The sequence below is a fragment of the Lemur catta genome, chromosome 1 (assembly GCF_020740605.2).
Source record: "Lemur catta isolate mLemCat1 chromosome 1, mLemCat1.pri, whole genome shotgun sequence".
NCBI lineage: Eukaryota > Metazoa > Chordata > Mammalia > Primates > Lemuridae > Lemur > Lemur catta.
The window spans coordinates 164,993,476-165,002,078 of NC_059128.1; positions in this window are offsets into that span (position 1 = coordinate 164,993,476).

An 8,603-nucleotide genomic window follows, 5' to 3' on the forward strand; every position below is an offset into this window, starting at 1 on the left:
AAAAAATAAAAAGGATGGACCAGAAGCATCTAACTTAAAAAAAAAAAAGAAATTAAAAAAATAATTAAAAAAAATAAAAAGGAATTTTTTGCGTGTGTTTGAATTTATAGAAACCAGCCCAAACTAATCTAAAGAAACAAGAAAAGGATTCAGGGGCAGGTGTGGGACCCATGTGGGGAAGACACTGAGGTAATTTGCAGAGTGGAGGCAAGATCTGTTGTCCAGCCCAAATGAACAAAGTCAAAGTGGAGCCTGATGGACTGAGTGTGTCACGTGCTCACGTGGATCCTCCCTGTGCTGACTGGACATACGATGTGACTGGCCGGGCCTGGGTCCTCTGCCCTCACTGTGGCCAGGGGAGTGGAGAGCTGTGATTGGCAGCGTCACCAGATCAAGATCTGGGGAAGGAGCATTTCTCTGTGGGAGGAGGCAGAGTGTGACACCTACACAAGTGGGAAAACAAGGCCAGGTGTTCCACTGTCCCCTTTGTTCACGTGACTCCTTAGCACAGCCAGTAGAAACTGAGTCTCTCTCTTCAACCCCAAGCTTTGTTCCACGTTGCTATTTAGTCTCCACTAGGATCATACTGTTCCATGGAGGCATTTCACTTGCATTTTTAATCACCTCCTCATTAGTTTCTTACCCTCCAACCCACTAGGGCTAAGAAGGGCATTTCATTCATCTCAGGCTTCCCGGCAATGCGATTTCCACTCCCCTTTTCCCTTGCCACTGCCCCTCTGCTCCCCACCCCTCCACCCTCACGCACATTTTGCCTCTCTAGCTGTGACTCTGCGTTTCTTATTTTTGCTGTCACTTCCTAAGGGAAGCATGCTTTGACCCGGACCTTCCAGACCAGATTATTTTCACCCAGGCACCTTTTCTTCAAATCGCTTATTGCAGATTTTTATCATTCCTTTGTGTGTGACTCTTTGATTAGTATATGTTGTCCTCATATTCTCATCAGTGTTCTTGGTTAGAAACAACAGAAATGGATGCTAGTGTATTTATGGAACATTTTAATTTATCAGAAAAGCATTGGGAAGCTCACAGTTTCGTTGGGAGGCTGGAGAACCAGGATGAGGCAGGAACGAGTGTTGGCGAGGCACAGCCAGCATCTTGCCAGGGATAGTAGGCTTAGGGTGCTGCCACCTGAGCCTTCCCCACTGGACAGTGGCCATTATGCCGTTGGCACCACCAGTGGTCACTACATTCATTACTATGCCACTAGACCCTTAACTCTGATCATCTACCTTGTGTCACCTCTCCAAAATCAATGTCCTGATCAAGAGCATCTTATTTGCTGTGCTTTGGTCATAAGCATCCTTTCTAGCACCCAAGAGCCAGAGAGGACATATCTGCCTGCCCTTAGCTTTAGTGGTAGAGGAGGGGCTTTGCTTATTTGTATTCTTTTTTTTATAACAATTAGAAATTTAATATTGAAATAATATTATCTAACCCACAGTGTGTACTCAAATTTAGTCAATTCTCCCATTAATATCCCTTATAGTTATTTTTTCTCCTAGTTCAGGATCAAATCCAGTACTATATGTCTCTTTAATCTCCTTTAATCTGGACGAATTCCTCAGCCTTTCTCTACATTTTTTGACCTCAAGAAATTTGAAGAATGCATACTGATTATTGTGTAAAATGTCCTTTGATTTGGGTTTGTCTGGGTTTCCTCATGAGGAATGTGGAGGTATGTTTCTTTTATACCCAGTTTTTTGAGAGTTTTGTAATGACGGGATGTGGAATTTTATCAAGTGATTTTTCAGTATCAATTGAAATGATCCTATGGTTTTTATCCTTCATTCTATTGATATGATGTATCACATTGATTGATTTGAATGTTGTACCATCCTTCCATCCCTGGGATGAATCCCACTTGATCATGATGAATAATCTTTTTAATCTGTTGTTGAATTCAGTTTATATATTTTGTTGAGGGTAGTTGCATCTCCTCAGATATATTGGCCTAGAGTTTTCTGCTTTTGTTTTGCCTTTCTCTGGTTTTGGTATTGGTAATACAGGCCTCATAGAATGAATTTGGGAGTATTCCCTCCTCCTGGATTTTATGGAATAGTTTAAATAGGGTTGCTATTAGTTCTTCTTTGAGTGTTTGGTAGAGTTTAGCAGTGACGTCATAAGTCCTGGGTTTTTCTTTGACGGGAGACTTTTTATTACTGCATCTGTTTTGTTACTTCTTACTGATTTATTGAGGTTTTGGATTTCTTCCTGGTTCAATCATGATAGGTTGTGTGTGTCTAGGAATTTATCCATTTCTTCTAGGTTTTCTAATTTATTAGAAATTATACAAACATATGGAAGTTGCTCATAGTAGTCTCCAATGATCCTTTGAATTTCTGCAGTGTCGATTGTAATGCCTCCTTTTTCATCTCTGATTTTATGTATTTATGTTTTCTCTCTTTTTTTTTTTTTCTTGATCTGGCTAAAGGTTTGTCAATTTTGTTTATCTTTTAAAAAAACCAACTTTTCGTTTCATTGATCTTTTGTATTTTTTTGTTTCAATTTTATTTCTGCTCTGATCTTTATTGTATCTTTTTCTTCTACTAATTTTGGGTTTGGTTTGTTTTTATTTTTGTAATTATTTAAGAAGCATCGTTAATTTGTTTATTTGAAGCTTTTCTACTTTTTTGATGTAGGCACATATTGCTGTAAACTTTTCTCTTAGTACTACTTTTGCTGTATCCCCTAGGTTTTGATATGTTGTGCTTTCATTTTCATTTGTTTTGAGAAATTTCTTAATTTCCTTCTTAATCTTTTCATTGACCCACTGGTCATTTAGGAGCATATTGTTTAACTTCCATGTGTTTGTATAATTTCCAATGTTATTCTTGTTATTGATTTCTAGTTTTATTCCATTGTGGTCAGAGAAAATGCTTGACATTTCAATTTTTTTGAATTTGTTAGGACTTGTTTTGTGGCCTAACATATGCTCTATTTTTGAGAATGATCCCTAAGCTGAGGAGAAGAATGTGTATTCTGCACCTTTTGGATGAAATATTCAATAAATATCTCTATTAGGTCCATTTGGTATATAGTACAGGTTAAGTCCAGTGTTTCTTTATTTTCTGTCTGTATGATGTGTCCAATGCTGAAAGTGTGGTGTTGAGGTCTCCAAGGATTATTACATTGGGGTCTATCTCTTTGATGTATTCTTTTTAATGGCCTCAAATTGGAAAAAAACAAAGTGTCCTTCAATAGGTGGATTGTCTTTACAGGAAGTCCTTTGGGATAAACCCCAAATGGTTCTAGCTGGTAGATCTCTGCTGGTGGTATCTCCTCCCTGCTCCCGCATTGTATATTCTTCTAAATCAGTGGTGCTCAATTTTGTCTCTGCATTTGAGGCACCTGGAAAATCTCATGAGGATGAAGTGGAATGGTGTAAAACTACCTGGCAGATGGTAGATGTTGGTTGTAGGCTTCTCCCTGCTTAAAAAGTGAAATTCTTATCTCTCTCTTCCTCTTTTTTGATCCAAAGGGATCCTATCTGTGAAAGGTTTTTGTGAAATGCAAAGCTTTATTCAAATGTAAATGTAACCTTTACCTTTAACTTCATGAGAAGCCAAAGATATTTTTATTTTTAAATTTTTACTATGGAAACATCAAGCTATATAAAAGTAAAGAGAATAGCATAGTAAGTTCTTAATGGATCCATTACCCAGCTTCAAAAATTATCATTTTATGGCCAATCGTATTTTATTTATACCCTCAGCTTCTTCTCCCTCATTGAATTATTTTTATTGTGTCATTCATAAATATTTCAGTCTGTATCTCTAAAAGATAAGGAACCCTTACAAAACATAGCCACAATTGTCACCTCAAAAAATTATTAATAATTCCTATATGTAAAATATCTAATCAGTATTCACATTTTCCTGTTTGACTTTTTCTTTGAGTTTGTACAAATTAGAAACCAAAAAAGCCCAATTACTTCAATTTATCTGTATCCTCAATCTCCTTCCTTCCTTCCTTCTTCTTTCTTTCTTTCTTTCTTTTTTTTTTCTGAGACAGAGTCTAGATCTGTTGCCCAGGCTGAAGTGCAGTGGCAAAATCATAGGTCACCGTAACCTCCAACTTCTGGACTCAAGCGATCCTCCTGCCTCAGCCTCACAAGTAGCTGCGACTACAGTCCCATGTCACCATGCCCAGCTAATGTTTTGTAGAGACAGGACTCTCTGTGTTGAACAGTCGGGTCTAAAACTCCTAGCATCAAGCTACCCTCCCACCTTGCCTCCCAAAGTGCTCGGATTACAGGCCTGAGCCACTGCACCCAGCCTCAATCTTTTTTAATATATAGGTTCTGTCCCATGTCTCTTTTTCCCTTGTAATTCATTTATTAAAGAAACCAGGTCACTTGTCCTATAAATTTCTCTTCAGTCTATATTTTACTAATGGTATTCTCTTGATTTAAAAAAAAATAAACGATTTTTCAGAAGTTTTATATTTACAGAAAATTTGTGACAATAGTACAGATAGTTCCCAAATACTCCTCCTAGTTTAACCTATAATTAACATCTTACATTGTTATAGAACATTTCTTACAATAATGGACCAATATTGACACATTATCATTAATCAAAGTCTGTACTTTATTTAGGTTTCTTTAGTTTTTCTGTAATGTCCTATTTTTGCTCCAGGATACCATGTTCCATTTAGTCCTGTCACGGCTGCTTAGGCTCATCTTTGTTGTGAGAGTTCCTCAGAACTCCATTGTATTTTACGACTGCTATAGACTGAATATTTTTGTTCCCCCCAAATTCATATGTTGAAATCCTAGCCCCCAATGTACTGGTATTTGGAGGTGGGGCCTTAGGGAGGCGATTAGGTCATAAGGGCGGAGCCCTCATGAATAGGATTAGTGACCTTATGAAAGAGACCCCAGGGAGCTCCCTCACCCCTTCTCACCTATGAGGTTTCAGCAACAAGGTCTTCCATGAACGTGAAGTGGGCCCTAACCAGACACTGAATCTGGTAGCACCTTGATCTTGGACTTCCCAGACCCCAGAACTGTGAGAAATAAATTTTTGTTGTTTATAAGCCACCCAGTCTATGGTATTTTGTTCCAGCAGCCCTAATGGACTAAGACAATGACTTATAATTTTGAGGCTTACTGGTCAGGTATTTTGTAGAATGTTTCTCCACTGGGGATTTATTTGATGTTTTTGTCAGGATTAGACAGGGGTATGTTATTTTGGGAGGAAAACCACAGACAAAAGCACCATTTTCATTACATCATATTAAGCGTACATTCTTAATATGAGTTATCAGTGTCGATGTTGACCTTGATCACCTGAACAAGGCAGTGTTTGTCAAGTTTCTCCATAAAGTTATAAAGTTACTCCTTTCCTCTCCCATTTCCATACTGTGCTCTTTGGATTGAAGTCACTATTCACAATCTACACTTAAGGAGTAGGGAGTTATGGTCCACCTCCTTGAGGCAGAGTAGCTACATAAATTATTTCCAATTTTTCTGCATGGGACTTTTTTCTCTCCTTCCCCATTAATTTTCTAATTAAGTATTTAGTAATGCTTAATTTATTAATAGTTAAGTCAGGAGGGACCTGTAGATAGTTATTTTATACTTTGGGTTATAATCCATCACTACTGTATTTGGTTGCTCAAAATTTTTCAGCTTTGGCCATTAGGAGCTTTTTCAGTTGACTCCTGTGCCCTTGTTCCTTTGACATACTCCTATCAATACAGCTTTTTTCCCTTTTTATTTGCTGAAATTCCTTAAATTGTAGCTTCAGGCTTATGGTGTATTCATCATGTATATTCCTTACCTAATGCTGGAATGAGCCATTTCTCCAAGGAGCTTTGATTTCTTTTATGGAAAATAATGCTAGAAACCAAGATCCGGACACTGGGTGTCTTTGTTTTTCCTAGGGTATGATTGTATCTAGGTGAACTCAGGTGACAGAAAAGCAAATATAAGTGTGTATGCTAACCCTTCTATATATACACGTATATCCATATTTCTATATGTAGCCATCTCTACCTGTATCAAGCCAAATATGAATTCATACTGATGTTTCAAATTCTAATCCACTACTACATGGATCATTCTAATCTCTTCCTGCTATTTTAAAAAGTTATTCCTTTGTATTTCTTACAAATTGTTATATGTATCAGTAAATAACACGATGAATTTTGTTGATCTTGTTATTTATCAGCGACATCAAGAATACAGCTCAGTGTTTTGGTAAGAACAATTCATAAGTGGTAGTGTGTTCTTTTGTCATAATGTATATAACAACTGTCTTTTCATGATGTCAACAGCCATTGATGATCATTCTCTGGGGTCCAAGAATTCTTTAAAGTTTAAAAAATGGTAGAATTTTGATTGGCTCTTTTTTCATTGATTAGCTGGAATACTTCTATAAGAGAAATTTCCTCTCATCCATTATTATGTAACCCTGAGGAAGAGCCCATATAAAAAAGACAGGATAAATGCTTAATTCTTTTCCTCATTAATTTTAAGATAACGAATTTGTTCCTTATCATCCTTCAAGGCTGACCACTGAGTTATTTTGTCTCTGAGTACCACTGTGAACTTGAAGCAGCTCTAGAGGCACAAGGTTAAGCCTTCTACCTCCAGTCTTGACTCCTGGGCAATCTGTCTCAGGAGAATGGAATTGGGGGTGGTTGGTGGGAGTGGGGAGGCAGGGCAGAGGCCAAGAGCAATTTGAAAGAGATAGCAAGGTTGGGGGGGTCTGGAGGGCTTTCATATTCATTCATCCAGAAACAGCACTGGTTCTATACAGGAATTAATTATTAATTCCTGTATAGCAGTTGCCTTGGTTTTGTAGTTTTTCATGTTGCCTTAGAAAGCTGAGTCCACCTTTAAAAGCTTCCTCCAGCAACAAGGAAAGAAAGAAAGAACAGCTTGAAGCTCTGAAAAGGGCATGTTTGACTCTGTAAATTCCTAAAGATAGCCCTCTAGGAGAGAAACCAAGTCACGACTGGAATGCCAGGGGAAGGGGAAGGCACTAATTCTCCACTCTGGTTGTTTAATAGTGGCCTGAAACACATTTTAAAAACTACTTATGTCCCCAAACCACCCCCAGACATTCTGATTCAATTGGTCTGACCTTGGACCCTGAAATAGGCAGTTTTTGTAAAGTTTTCATAAGCTTTGTGCAAAGGGACTCTAATGTTAAACCAGGGCAATTTCCAAGGTCCCTAGAACTCTAGCAGGCTAATGGCAATTGTGTCACACCCACAGCCTCATCACCTTGATCTAGGTGCCTGATGTTAGTACATGGCATCTCTGCCCTGCAACTCAGAAGACTAAGCTAGGAAAGATTATGCCATACAGGACTAATATGCCCTTGGGGTACTGAGGCCTCATGAGTGTGGCTCAGTTCAAACCCTGGGGTCTTTGACATGAGACACAGCGCTGAGCCCCCTCCCTCGACTCTAAGAATGGCTACATGTACTTTGTGTCTGGCACTGCTCTAAGTGCCTTCCATCTCTCCATGTCCCTAACAGGTTGGTATCATCTCCATTTAACAGATGAGCAACCAGGATCTGAGAGAGTCAAGCAGCTTGTTAAGGACACAAGCCTGTGTCTGAGTGCGTTCTGGCCTCTTTCCCATCATGTGTTGTCACTTACAGGCTGTGCCTTTATGCCCAGGCCCTCAAGAAGTTGCCTGCTGCAGTCTAATGTATAATATTGGTTCCTGGTGTGGGCGCAATCTGCAGGCTGAGGAACACCTGGCCTGGAGTGAGGAATCCCGAACCCCTGTTCCTCACCATCAGGCCCTGAATAGCCGCCGGCCCTGAGGGAGGGTAATGCAACTGTCCCCCGCCCTCCTTCAAGCTCAAAGGTAAAGTGTAGAAAGCCAAGCGGGCTTCCTCTACTCCTGCTCCTCCTCACTCCCCTTCCTGTGCCACAGGGTTCCACCCACAGCTCCCCCCACGCCCACCTTTCCCAACAAAAATCTCACTGACCCTGTGACTTCTCCATGTGCCACTTCCTGTGCATCTGACCCGCATAACCAGCTGCCCAGTGGCTAAGGCCACCCCAGTGCCTGACTAGAACTACATTTGTTAATGCCCAGTCCCCTCCTTCATCCCCCTCTCGGAAAGTGACACCACTTCCACCTGGTCCAGAATATCTGAACTAACAGTGCAGAGTATCTGAACTAACGCCAGCCCAACGCTCCCCCAACCCCCGCACTCACTTAGTCCCCCAGTCTCCTCGAATCCACCATTCAAGATCCTCCTTACACCATCGTGCCTCCCCATCGCCATGTCCCCAGGGTAGGCCACGGTCTCTGAAGCCAACCCTGCCTCATTTCCTTCCTAGCCCCAAACCTAGGCTTCCTGCACCACCCAGTCCAGACCAAAGGTAGTTCGCTGAACGCTCTGTATGCTCCTGAGGCTCCCAGGACGCTTCTGTAATTAAATCCTGCTCAGGCTACAAAAACTTAGGATCCTCTCAGCTCTCTGGACCCTAAGGGACACTCCCACTGGCTCCAGACTGGGAGGCAGGTACGTATTTACCTGCCGAGCTCCAGGTTCACGGCAGGGACCACACCTGCAAGCCCCGCCCCGCAGGAGGCCCAACCCAGAGGCGG